The sequence below is a fragment of the Oncorhynchus gorbuscha genome, linkage group LG03, assembly GCF_021184085.1.
Source record: "Oncorhynchus gorbuscha isolate QuinsamMale2020 ecotype Even-year linkage group LG03, OgorEven_v1.0, whole genome shotgun sequence".
Classification (NCBI taxonomy): Eukaryota; Metazoa; Chordata; class Actinopteri; order Salmoniformes; family Salmonidae; genus Oncorhynchus; species Oncorhynchus gorbuscha.
In genome coordinates, this window is record NC_060175.1 from 89,737,090 (window position 1) to 89,750,606 (window position 13,517).

The following is a 13,517-nucleotide window of genomic DNA, read 5'->3' on the forward strand; positions in this document are numbered from 1 at the left end:
AGATGGCAGCAGTGTATGTGCAAAGTTTCACACAGGTAACTTGAAGTTTGAGCGTTCATTACATTTAGTGTGAAGTCACCCAGGTACATATGGGCAAATCGTGAAGCAGACATTTGCATTCATATTACCTTTTTCTGCAATAATATCGTCAAATCTGTATACTTGGACTTTTATTTAGCTTTTCCAGTATTAGTAGCCATATTATAAGCTCCACATTTGTAAAACAACCAGTTTTCATAAAATAATTTTTAATATTCTTATCATTTTTGTCCAAAAGGAAAAGGCATGCTGTCGCAAAAGGTTAGCACCTACATTTTGTTTACACCCGTAAAGCCCAGCTCATTGGCTATCTAGATAGCTTTGTTTGACCCCGATTGGTGCTTATTTGACAAAGTTAGAGTCGTTCAAGTGAAGACTGCCCGCGTCATTGGCGTGCAATGAAGGCGTCGCTCTCTGACCAAATATGGTGTCCTATAGGATATACTACACCCCTAATGATATAGTGAAGTCTTGTTACGTTCTAGGATCTCTGAGGAATACATACAAACGTGATTGGATTCGTTGAACCAATGTTTAGGGTGAGATTTTCACAGATTCCTTTCTTTGTAAATTAAATGAGTGGAAATACAAAATTGATCGTACATGCTATATGGACCTTTTTAGGATATGAAAAAGGATTTTATCTAACAAAACAACACTTCATGTTATCTCCGGGACCCTTTGGATGATAAATCAGAGCAAGATTTCATAATGTAAGTACACATTTCACCTTCAGAGGGGAATTTATCAAACCTATCGCTGTGAAAAAAGTGTTTTGTTGTTAGGAGCTCTCCTCAAACAATAGCATGGCATTTTCTCGCAGTAATACCTACTGTAAATTGGACAGTGCAGTTATATTAATAAGAATTTAAGCTTTCAGCCGATATAAGACACTTACATGTACAGACATTTGTTGTATGTACAGACATTTGCACTGCATGATTTACAACTGTCCCGTTGATGGGATGCCGATGCCTAATAAGTTTTAATGCTGGCTGAACCAGGATAGAGCAGTCTCTCTGGGTGGGTACTTACAGGCTGATCTGGCCCCTCTCCTCCTAAGACTCGGAAACCAAAGCCCGACTCCTGGTTCCTCTTGATGAAGACATCTAGGTCCTTGGTGTTGGGGGCTGGATAAACAGGGCAAGACAGGGAGAAGAACACAATGAGTCAACTCACTATTGTTAGTGAAGAAGATACTGCCAGATACTGTGCAGTGGAATGATAAGACTTGGACAATCTGCTAAGTAATATCAGTCTGACAGGTGGAAAATGTGAACTACAGTATGATGCGAAGTCTCTTGTGACAGACTGAACATTTAAAAGAACCAGCCAAGCAGAGTGTTGTGAGAGACTGGATAGAGACTGTCCGTCAGTCAGGTCAGATGGGTTTGTGTATACTCACGTTTGCTGTCCAGCAGGGCCTTGGACTTGAGGTAGAGTTCTGAGGGGGTCAGGCTTGGGGGAGGCTGAGTGGATGCTGTTGGGGGGAAAGGGAAGGGGCTGTGGGGCGGGGGTCAGGGCTGGCTCTGGGGTGCTGAGGGTCTCTGTGCTGGTTGTCATCTCCTTCTCCTTTCTCTCCTGCCTCTGCTGAGACATGGGAGCAGTGCACTGCAACACAATAAACAAGATGATTAAATTAAAACTATGTTTTTTATTCATATCACGGTTTTAACATAGACAGTATAGAATAACCTACAACTCAGACACTGAGTGTAATAGTGTTGGATTTAGGAAGAGTTACCTTTCTTCTGTAACCCCAAACTACACTAAGGAGTTTTCCCCCCTAGTGTCTACAGTGCTGGCCTTAACTCTACTAACACAGTCCCTTTATAAAGATGAATGTTAATACTTCCACTGAGCCAAAGCCTTAGTTATATATCTCAATATAAGGCTTTGTCTGCACTGATTCTGAGCCGTGTTCAAAGGCTTGTTGCTGACCAAGTAGACTTCTCTAGTCTGTTGTTCAGAGAAGGCATCCCTCTAAGAATGCATCTGCTGGGCTCTAGGAACAGAACTATTGAACATGGCTTAAAACCTCTTTGGGATAGGGGGCAGCATTTTCACTTTTGGATAAATAGTGTGCCCAATTTCCACTTCCTGCCCTCATGCCAAGAATATAAGATATGCATATTATTAGTATATTTGGATAGAAAATACTCGGAAGTTTCTAAAACTGTTTTAGTCATGTCTGTGAGTATAACAGAACGTATGTAGCAGGCAAAACCCCGAGGACTAACCATTCAGAATTATTTATTTTTGAGGTCACTGTCTGTTCATTGCGTTCTCATGGGGAAACGATATTTCTTAGGCACTAGTTTGTAGTTCCTACCGCTTCCACTGGATGTCACCAGTCTTTGGAATATGGTTGAGGTTATTCCTTTGTGCAATGAAGAAGTACGGCCAACTTGGAAAAGGGTAACGCTGTTGAGAGTTGGCCAAAACTTGAAAAGTGGTGTTAGTTTCCTCTCGTCCTCTATTGAAAACAGACAGACCCATCTTCAATTTGATCGATTATTAATGTTTAAAAATACCTAAAGTTGTATTACAAAGTATTTTGAAATGTTTTGGCAAAATTTACAGGTAACCTTTGAGATATTTTGTAGTGGCAAATTGGAAGCTGTTTTTTTCTGGATCAAACGCGTCAAATAAATTGACATTTTGGATATATATGGACGGAATGAATCAAACAAAAGAACCATTTGTGATGTTTATGGGACATATTGGAGTGCCAACAAAAGAAGCTCATCAAAGGTAAGGCATGATATATATTTTATTTCTGCGTAGCGCCTGCAGGGTTGAAATATGCTACTCTCTTTTTTTACTGTTGTGCTATCATCAGATAATAGCTTCTTATGCTTTCGCCGAAAAGCCTTTTTAAAATCTGACATGTTGGCTGGATTCACAACGAGTGTAGCTTTAATTTAGTATCTTACATGTGTGATTTAATGAAAGTTTGATTGTTATATAATTTTATTTGAATCTGGCGCTCTGCATTTTCCCTGGCTTTTGGCCAAGTGAGACGCGACTGTCCCCCTATCCTAGAGAGGTTAACAGCTTACACCACTGCTACATACTACAGTTACTACCAGCCAGGATGATAAGTAGCTGTTTTCCAGGAGCACATTCACACACCCCAGTCAGCCGGTTGCCTCCAAAAATAACACCATTGTGTGTATGTGTTTTTGGCTCGCAACTCGTGTTAGCTCTTTGAATAATTCTCTCAACAGCAAACAACTCTGCTTGCTGGTGGGGGAAAGAAACTAAGACAAAGTTATATCACGATTGTTTTAATAATTCATCTCCTGTCTGGTGTTTAAAAGCGCTGGGTTACTAACTCAGTTCCTAGACTCACTTGACACTTTCTACAGTATCTGTCCCAAATGGCACTTTTCCCTCCTACATAGTGCACTACTTTTGACCAAAGCCCTATAGGCCCTGAACAAAAGAAGTGCACTATATAGGGAATAAGGCGCAATTTGGGACACAGGGGCTCTCATTAGAATCCCCTGTAGAGGCCAAGGGGAGAGAGTCTCTGTGAGAGAGGAGAGAGTCTCTGTTAGAGAGGAGGGAGTGAGGAGAGAGTGAGGAGAGAGAGTCTGTGAGAGGAGAGAGTCTCTGTGAGAGAGGAGAGAGTCTCTGTTAGAGAGGAGGGAGTGAGGAGAGAGTGAGGAGAGAGAGTCTGTGAGAGGAGAGAGTCTCTGTGAGAGAGGAGACAGTCTCTGTGAGAGAGGAGAGAGCATGAGAGAGGACAGCAGGAGGAGGAGAGGAGAAGGAGCAGGGTAATTAAAAGCATTTCTTTTAACTTACAGGTTTTAGAGACTTCACGGGAGATGTCTGACCTGGGGGCGGAGAGAGGGAGAGAGATAAAAAAAATAGAAAGATGACTCAATACATTTACTATGGAGGACATATTGGGTGACTGGGTTATTGTGATGGAGGTCTGATAGATTATTATATATCTCTGTTTCCCCACACCATTGACCCTGTTCTGTTGTAAAACAGTACATTCTCATTCATCATACAAGATGACTGTTTCCCCTAGACACACACTCTGCCCTACATAATGAGTGGTAACCATGACAGCCCCATACATCTCTATATCCTCTCCCTGTTCTACTCTCTGATACTAAACGGCAGCAGGATCATGGTTCAACTTGACCAGTAGGTGGTATTATGTTCAAGCAGCAGCGTGGGAAGGATCTCTGACGTCAAAACAGACAAACAGACTAAGGGAAGAGGAATGAGATGGGTTAACCTTGTAATTTATTCTCCCCACTTGTTGCTACCATTACACAGTAAGACACTCCATTCAGATAATCAGCATTAGACCTACCACCCTCATCGAAAGAAGCCCATTGACCATGAAAAGAAGCCCAGTGACCATTAAAAGAAGCCCAGTGACCATGAAAAGAATCCCAGTGACCATCAAAAGAATCCCAGTGACCATTAAAAGATGCCCAGTGACCATCAAAAGAAGCCCAGTGGTGTATATCTGTTTGACACACCAAAAATACTAACGGTCTTGATGAAAATGTAATCAGTTAACAATAATGTAAATGTTATGTTCATATTTGTCATTTTATACACTGTACTATGTTTTGTTTATGCATACATGTGTATAGATGATGTAACACATTCTACATGACGCCTGTACCATTTTTGACTAGGATTGTTTTTAGTTTCTCAAAACTCTATTTAAGTGATCCACAATGTGTATTATTGTATCATTGTGGTGGGACCTCCTGATGACCCTCTTAGGGCTGAAATCCCGTTAACGGGATCGATATGACAACAACCAGTGAATACCAGGGCGCCAAAATCAAAACAACAAAAATCTTATAATTAAAATTCCTCAAACATACATGTATCTTATACCGTTTTAAAAGGTAATCTTGTTGTTAATCCCACGACAGTGTCCGATTTCAAATAGGCTTTATATTGAAAGCACCACAAACGATTATGTTAGGTCAGAGCCATTTCACAGAAAAACAGCCATTTTCCATTTTCCAGTCACAAAAATCAGAAATAGAGATATAATTAATCACTAACCTTTGATGATCTTCACCAGATGACACTCATAGGACTTCATGTTACACAATACAAGTATGGTTTGTTCGACAAAGTTCATATTTATATAAAAAAATCTCAGTATATATTGGCGCGTTATGTTCACTAGTTCCAAAAACATCCAGTGATTTTGCAGAGAGCCACATCAATTTACAGAAATAATCATTATAAATGTTGATGAAAATACAAGTGTTATCCATGGAAATATAGATATACTTCTCCTTAATGCAACCGCTGTGTCAGATTTCAAACAAACTTTACAGAAAAAACAAACCATGCAATAATCTGAATACGGCGCTCAGAGACCCAACAAGCCAAAAAGATATCCGCCATATTGTGCAGTCAACAGAAGTCAGAAATAACGTTATAAATATTCACTTACCTTTGATGATCTTCATCAGAATGCACTCCCAGGAATCCCAGTTACACAATAAATATTTGATTTGTTCTATAACGTCCATCATTTATGTCCAAATAGCTACTTTTGTTAGCGCGTTTGGTAAACAAATCAAAACTCACGAAGTACGTTGACTAGTTGCAGACGAAATGTCAAAAAGTTCCGTTACAGTCCATAGAAACAGGTCAAACGATGTATAGAATCAATCTTTAGGATGTTTTTTAACATAAAACTTCAATAATGTTCCAACCGGAGAATTCCTTTGTCTTCAGAAAAGCAAAGGAAAGGGAGGGGAGCTACCTCTCATGTGAATGCGCGTGACCAGCTCATGGCTGCTGGCAGACCTCTGACTCATTCCCCTCTCATTCAGCCCCTCTTCACAGTAAAAGCCTCAAACAAGTTTCTAAAGACGGTTCACATCTAGTGGAAGCCTTTGGAAGTACAAGATGACCAATATCCCACTGTATCGTCAATAGGGGCTGAGTTTAAAATCGACCAACCTCAGATTTCCCACTTCCGGGTTGGATTTTTTTCTAACTCTTCCACAACACACAGGTATCAGTCACCAGTCAGCACCTTTTCATTGACCATGGTGAACATTCCCATAGGTATTACCAGTACCCCCTAGGGCAAGCACCATTATTGCACAGCGGAAGCACCCTTTAGTGAGCTGAATAGTGCTTGGGGCCAACCCAGCAGGCAAGTTCCTGTTCTCCCTCTCTATGGCTGTCAGTGGTGGAGAGCTGCTGTTACCCCCTGGTCATAGACCCAAGGCTCTATACCTCAGCCCCTAGGTGACCTCCTGATGACCCTGCCAGCCCCTCCACCAGTCTCCCCTCATTCTCCCATGGAGGAGTCAACAGTATAACCTGATCCTGCTCCCTCCCCCAGGCCTCCTTAGGACAAGTCAGGAGTTGGCACACAACACATCTCTGGCTGAACATACTGCTTCTTGACTCATTCAAATTTTTCGGTTTTTAAACAACTAATGGACCGACGTCAGTTCAATTACTTGAGCTCAATGTGCAGTTTCTTTAGAGATAAATCAGATCAAGCCTGAATTGTGCAATGTATTATAAAGTTGTAGTTTCCAACAGCCCAATCATCTACATGTTTAGCTCAGAAAACGTGGTAATGAACCACAATGATCATAATCCCTTCCGCTCTCGCTTAAATTTGTCCGGTCTGTGCAGAGCAAAACATGGGGACTGAGGGAAGAGAGAACACTGGATGGAGAGAGATAGAAAGCAGTTGCTTCGTGAGCCTGAAAATATGTGATCTAAGTGATTGATAGTTGGTATTCAGCAATCATAAAAGTAATTATTTACTTTGAAGAACTACTAAAGTAGAGATTTTGTCAGATGTTATAGACAGCTGCTATATAGAGATGACTTGGAATTAAATAATAAAGTCATCAAATAAAAGAAATATTGAATTAAAGTAAAGCAATGTAAATAAATGCTGGTTAATAAGTGGTAATCAGGCCAGTCACTACTATTATGGGACTTTTATTCATATTTTTTTTCTGTGTTGTTACATCATTCAACCCAAATAATGCATTTAATGTCTACATTTTTTAACCAAAACGGAACGGACCTCTAATCACTCAGCACAATTAGGACTCTTCAGAGCACACGTCATTAGGTGAACATACCGTATCTTCACCATTACTCTCAACTTCACAAAATGTCAGACTGCCTGCCATTGAAGTCTGAGCTGAGAGATAACTACTAGTGCTGGAAAATGCCAGGTACCTCAAAATACAAGATCATCGATACGATATGCATTGCGATTCTCACTATTCTATATGTATTGCGATTAGATACTGTGATTTTATTGCAATTTGATGTTCCAATTCAAGAGTCATGAGAAAATGAGATTTGACCAGCCATGGAAAAAGTGCTAAAAAACAAATTGGCTCCACATTTAAAAAGAAGATGGAGAACAAGCTATGTATACTGGAATGTGTGCAGGTACAGAAAATTGCAAAGAATATTGCAATATTGTTAAAACAATACGATATATCGTCAAAAATAATATACAATTCCCCCCCCCCCATCATGAATCACTACCTAGCCAAACACTACAGTTATCTGAATATATCTTGTGTTAGCATACCCTTCTCATCCTCCCTCTCGTCCTCCTCCTCCTCCTCCCTCTCGTCCTCCCCCCTCCTCTCCGGTCAAGGTGCAGAGGTGCAAATGGGAAATGGATAGTGGATCGATAGTGGGATAGACTAGAGCATGAAATTGCTTTATTAAACGGTGGGAGGCTCTGGGGCTGGCTTCTGGGAGGGCTGAACGGCCATCTAACATACTTCCTCTATGAACTACTATTACCACATCTTCACTGCAGCATGGCCCAGTCAGACTATGGTGGAAGCAATCAGTTTGGTCTGGCAGCTCCTCTGAACACAGGTATGTTGACTGGGATGAAGGCATGCACTGCCACACTCCTATCATAACAACGCTGATTACCAAGGCCTAAGGCAGTAGTTCCCAACCAGGGGTAGGACACCAACTCTAGGGGTGCTTGACCTATCCACAGGGGTACTTGAGAAGACTCATGAGACCATCGGCCTACTGGTCAAATTAATATGAAGGGGTACATCTGGGGTACTCCGGGCAGAGCAATACTCAGTTGGTGGTACAGTAACCAAAAAAAAGGTGGGCAACCACTGGTCTACGGCAAGCCCATAAACTACTGCAAAGAGGAAGCAGTTTTGTGAAACACATCTTAGTGACACTCTTATGACCGTCTCAACTGAACACCAGAAATGAGCTTGCTCAAGGCGTACACTGTCTAGTATAGACTGAGAGAAAGTGCATATTGCATAGGAGAAGCAGCTGTAATGCAGAGCTTTATAATATCATAACGGATATGTCTGTCTCACCTCCTCTGAGAACTAGCACGTTGACCTCGCTCCCCACAGGTAGGTCTTTCAGGATGTCCACCACCTGGGAGTGGCTCATTGTCTGGACATTCTGACGGTTGATCTCCTTGATTACATCACCCTTTAGCAGGCCATGACACCACTGGGCATCCAGGATCATCTTCACCTGGGATTACATTGGTTAGGTTACATTACATTATATTGGATTAGTTTAAACTACATTAAATTAGATGAAAGTACATGTGTTAAATCTTTACTGTAGGCTTCCTTATATATACCATTCATCAAGTTGTTACAACACCTACTACTACATAAGGCTTTATACAGAGGTGTTCTCTAGCTCAGTGGTTTACTAACTTCTTTGACCCTCGACCTGGTTGGTTCAAAGCTTGCGACCCCCAGGCACAATCACTGCGCAAATGTAGCTCGTCATTACAGCCATAAACGGTGATGCATTTTCAAAACGCAAGATATAGAAATGTAATATATAGAAACGCAGAAACACCTGCATTTTGAGATGAAAGTCATTAATGTTAGCGGTCAATACTAACTAGGGATATTATGTCACACTGTCCCTTCTGGAGTCCAGAGCAAGCAGGATCATACAGCCTACCTGTATGCAGCAGGGGTTACAGGATCATACAGCCTACCTGTATGCAGCAGGGGTTACATGATCATACATCCTACCTGTATGCAGCAGGGGTTACATGATCATACATCCTACCTGTATGCAGCAGGGGTTACAGGATCATACATCCTACCTGTATGCAGCAGGGGTTACAGGATCATACAGCCTACCTGTATGCAGCAGGGGTTACAGGATCATACATCCTACCTGTATGCAGCAGGGGTTACAGGATCATACATCCTACCTGTATGCAGCAGGGGTTACAGGATCATACAGCCTACCTGTATGCAGCAGGGGTTACAGGATCATACAGCCTACCTGTATGCAGCAGGGGTTACAGGATCATACAGCCTACCTGTATGCAGCAGGGGTTACAGGATCATACAGCCTACCTGTATGCAGCAGGGGTTACAGGATCATACATCCTACCTGTATGCAGCAGGGGTTACAGGATCAGGATCATATGATCTACCTGTATACAGCAGGGGTTACAGGATCATACAGCCTTACACCTGTATACAGCAGGGGTTACAGGATCATACAGCCTACCTGTATACAGCAGGGGTTACAGGATCATATGACCTACCTGTATACAGCAGGGGTTACAGGATTACAGCCTTACAGGATCATATGACCTGATCAGCAGGGGTTACAGGATCATACATCCTATCTGTATGCAGCAGGAGTTACAGGATCATATGACCTACCTGTATGCAACAGCAGGGTTACAGGATCATATGACCTACCTGTATGCATACAGATCCTACCTGTATGCAGCAGGGGTTACAGGATCATAAGACCTACCTGTATACAGCAGGGGTTACAGGATCATACATCCTACCTGTATGCAGCAGGGGTTACAGGATCATATGACCTACCTGTATGCAACAGGGGTTACAGGATCATAAGACCTACCTGTATGCAGCAGGGGTTACAGGATCATAAGACCTACCTGTATGCAGCAGGGGTTACAGGATCATAAGACCTACCTGTATGCAGCAGGGGTTACAGGATCATAAGACCTACCTGTATGCAGCAGGGGTTACAGGATCATACATCCTACCTGTATGCAGCAGGGGTTACAGGATCAGCCTAGGGCAGGGGTTACAGGATCATAAGACCCTGTATACAGCTGTATGCAGCAGGGGGTTACAGGATCATACATCCTACCTGTTACAGGATCATATGACCTACCTGTATGCAGGGGGTTACAGGATCATACAGACCTACCTGTATGCAGCAGGGGTTACAGGATCATACATCCTACCTGTATGAAGCAGGGGTTACAGGATCATACATCCTACCTGTATGAAGCAGGGGTTACAGGATCATAAGACCTACCTGTATGCAGCAGGGGTTACAGGATCATAAGACCTACCTGTATGCAGCAGGGGTTACAGGATCATAAGACCTACCTGTATGCAGCAGGGGTTACAGGATCATAAGACCTACCTGTATGCAGCAGGGGTTACAGGATCATACAGCCTACCTGTATGCAGCAGGGGTTACAGGATCATACATCCTACCTGTATGCAGCAGGGGTTACAGGATCATACAGCCTACCTGTATGCCTACCTGTATGCAGCAGGGGTTACAGGATCATACATCCTACCTGTATGCAGCAGGGGTTACAGGATCATACAGCCTACCTGTATGCAGCAGGGGTTACAGGATCATACAGCCTACCTGTATGCAGCAGGGGTTACAGGATCATACAGCCTACCTGTATGCAGCAGGGGTTACAGGATCATACATCCTACCTGTATGCAGCAGGGGTTACAGGATCATATGATCTACCTGTATACAGCAGGGGTTACAGGATCATACAGCCTACCTGTATACAGCAGGGGTTACAGGATCATACAGCCTACCTGTATACAGCAGGGGTTACAGGATCATATGACCTACCTGTATACAGCAGGGGTTACAGGATCATACAGCCTACCTGTATGCAGCAGGGGTTACAGGATCATACATCCTACCTGTATGCAGCAGGAGTTACAGGATCATATGACCTACCTGTATGCAACAGGGGTTACAGGATCATAAGACCTACCTGTATGCAGCAGGGGTTACAGGATCATAAGACCTACCTGTATACAGCAGGGGTTACAGGATCATACATCCTACCTGTATGCAGCAGGGGTTACAGGATCATATGACCTACCTGTATGCAACAGGGGTTACAGGATCATAAGACCTACCTGTATGCAGCAGGGGTTACAGGATCATAAGACCTACCTGTATGCAGCAGGGGTTACAGGATCATACATCCTACCTGTATGCAGCTGGATATGACAGCAGGGGGTTACAGGATCATAAGACCTACCTGTATGCAGCAGGGGTTACAGGATCATAAGACCTACCTGTATGCAGCAGGGGTTACAGGATCATAAGACCTACCTGTATGCAGCAGGGGTTACAGGATCATACATCCTACCTGTATGCAGCAGGGGTTACAGGATCATACAGCCTACCTGTATGCAGCAGGGGTTACAGGATCATACATCCTACCTGTATGAAGCAGGGGTTACAGGATCATACATCCTACCTGTATGAAGCAGGGGTTACAGGATCATAAGACCTACCTGTATGCAGCAGGGGTTACAGGATCATAAGACCTACCTGTATGCAGCAGGGGTTACAGGATCATAAGACCTACCTGTATACAGCAGGGGTTACAGGATCATACAGCCTACCTGTATGCAGCAGGGGTTACAGGATCATACATCCTACCTGTATGAAGCAGGGGTTACAGGATCATACAGCCTACCTGTATGCAGCAGGGGTTACAGGATCATACATCCTACCTGTATGAAGCAGGGGTTACAGGATCATAAGACCTACCTGTTTACATCAGGGGTTACAGGATCATATGACCTACCTGTATGCAGCAGGGGTTACAGGATCATACAGCCTACCTGTATGCAGCAGGGGTTACAGGATCATACAGCCTACCTGTATACAGCAGGGGTTACAGGATCATATGACCTACCTGTATACAGCAGGGGTTACAGGATCATACAGCCTACCTGTATGCAACAGGGGTTACAGGATCATACAGCCTACCTGTATGCAACAGGGGTTGCAGGATCATACAGCCTACCTGTATGCAACAGGGGTTACAGGATCATACAGCCTACCTGTATGCAACAGGGGTTACAGGATCATACAGCCTACCTGTATGCAACAGGGGTTACAGGATCATATGACCTACCTGTATGCAGCAGGGGTTACAGGATCATACAGCCTACCTGTATGCAGCAGGGGTTACAGGATCATACAGCCTACCTATATGCAACAGGGGTTACAGGATCATACAGCCTACCTGTATACAGCAGGGGTTACAGGATCATACAGCCTACCTGTATGCAGCAGGGGTTACAGGATCATACAGCCTACCTGTATGCAACAGGGGTTACAGGATCATACAGCCTACCTGTATGCAACAGGGGTTGCAGGATCATACAGCCTACCTGTATGCAGCAGGGGTTACAGGATCATACAGCCTACCTGTATACAGCAGGGGTTACAGGATCATACAGCCTACCTGTATGCAACAGGGGTTACAGGATCATACAGCCTACCTGTATACAGCAGGGGTTACAGGATCATACAGCCTACCTGTATGCAGCAGGGGTTACAGGATCATACAGCCTACCTGTATGCAGCAGGGGTTACAGGATCATACAGCCTACCTGTATGCAGCAGGGGTTACAGGATCATACAGCCTACCTGTATGCAGCAGGGGTTACAGGATCATACAGCCTACCTGTATGCAACAGGGGTTACAGGATCATACAGCCTACCTGTATGCAACAGGGGTTGCAGGATCATACAGCCTACCTGTATGCAACAGGGGTTACAGGATCATACAGCCTACCTGTATGCAACAGGGGTTGCAGGATTGGATGGAAAGCATGATCTGTCTGTAGCATTCTTCTTTCTCGTAATTAATTTGCCAGAATGTTACATCTTCATCCCATAAGTATTGAAGGTAGTGCGATGTTACAGGTATCTTTATAGACATGCAGTACCACCACCGAGGCATCTATATAATTATAACCCACCCAAACTAGGCCTATCTGAAGTATAAAAATGATCAATGAAATCACCAGGTAGCCTATATGTGGCAAAGATGTGTCCATAGCAATGTAGGTAGGCTACTCTGTTTTTGTCAGGCAAAACCGGAGAAAATTAATCTAGTGCTTTCTGATCACTAACCTGGATATGTGCGCCCGCCTTTGCGCACAAATGCTGATGACTGCTCATTGGTCAACAGTCAAAACGCACAACTTTTTGGTTCTGAAGCACTAATAAGATGTTTTTGAAACAAACATTTGGTGCAATACCATAGGCTTATGTCAGTGACAAGATCGAATAAGCAAAGGTATAAATATAAAATACAAATGGTAGGCTATATGTATGAAAAATATATGTTTTTCTCCCTTCAGTTTCACACTCGCAACCCGTCAAAACCTCATTGCACT

General features: G+C 43.2%; 1 pseudogene; it reads right to left on the minus strand.

The window, feature by feature from the left end:
• The window catches only part of LOC124032174, a 308,194-nt pseudogene that overhangs the window by 20,939 nt on the left and 273,738 nt on the right, over positions 1-13,517 (minus strand).